The sequence below is a fragment of the Octopus bimaculoides genome, chromosome 22 (genome assembly GCF_001194135.2).
Source record: "Octopus bimaculoides isolate UCB-OBI-ISO-001 chromosome 22, ASM119413v2, whole genome shotgun sequence".
In the NCBI taxonomy this organism is placed as follows: domain Eukaryota; kingdom Metazoa; phylum Mollusca; class Cephalopoda; order Octopoda; family Octopodidae; genus Octopus; species Octopus bimaculoides.
Genome location: NC_069002.1, coordinates 7,776,088 through 7,777,074, shown reverse-complemented (window position 1 = coordinate 7,777,074; position 987 = coordinate 7,776,088).

Below are 987 nucleotides of genomic sequence, written 5' to 3'. Positions count from 1 at the left end.
ATATGTCGCACTTCTTCATTTATTTTACAGTAATATCCGCTGCTTGGTATACATCAAATATTTCGAACTGTTTCACTGGAAAAAATATAAGAATATCAAACAGAAGTACGATCTGTTTTCTAATTAAAATTACATAACAGATTTGATTGGATATATTTTGAGAAACTCACAGAGGTAGTTGAATTCCCATTTCGGAAAGAATGATTAGAAAGAAGGAATGACAAACTCCATCGGGACATACCAACTGATGTTGGATATAAATTTCTAGCAATATTTATCAAAGCGTAACAATTGGCACTAAACTATTCTCAAATGTTGGTTTTGAACAGAAATTGCAGACGACACGCAAACAATATGTCGTCGGCTGAGTAGTGATCATAATTCCTAATATTGTTGATAACAGAATTGGAAAAGAAAAATGAAAGTAAACGCACTAAATTAGAATATAACTATTTTTAAATCTCACAACGTGAGATATTCAGCAACAGTACTATGTAGTAAAGATCGTTTGCCAACATAACATGGCAGTCCCGGTTTAGGACTAATGTTGCTGTAATTTAGCGCCAGGAGACTTCTTCTCCAGCTGGCTATACGACACGCTCTGTGTCTTTGATTCTTTTGTTCGGACATATAAGAACACAGATCGTGTTGTATAGCCAGCTGGAGACGATGTCTCCTGGGGCTAAATTACAGCAACATTAGTCCTAACCCTGGACTGCCATGTTTGTTGGCAAACGATCTTTACTATAAACGCACTAAGTTGTTTTCCTTACATTAACCTCAGACATAAAATGATATGTAGATAATTGTGTATCCATGGGTCAACGTGTTTCAGTACATCCAACATTTTCCATCATTTGGTACTTTTCGCCCATGTGCGTCAGTAATAATAAATTTGTTGAGTGTATTTTGTAATCAAACTTTGTAACAAGAAAGTTGTATATCAAGAAGTCAAATATCAGTGAAAAAATGAAAGAATATATATAT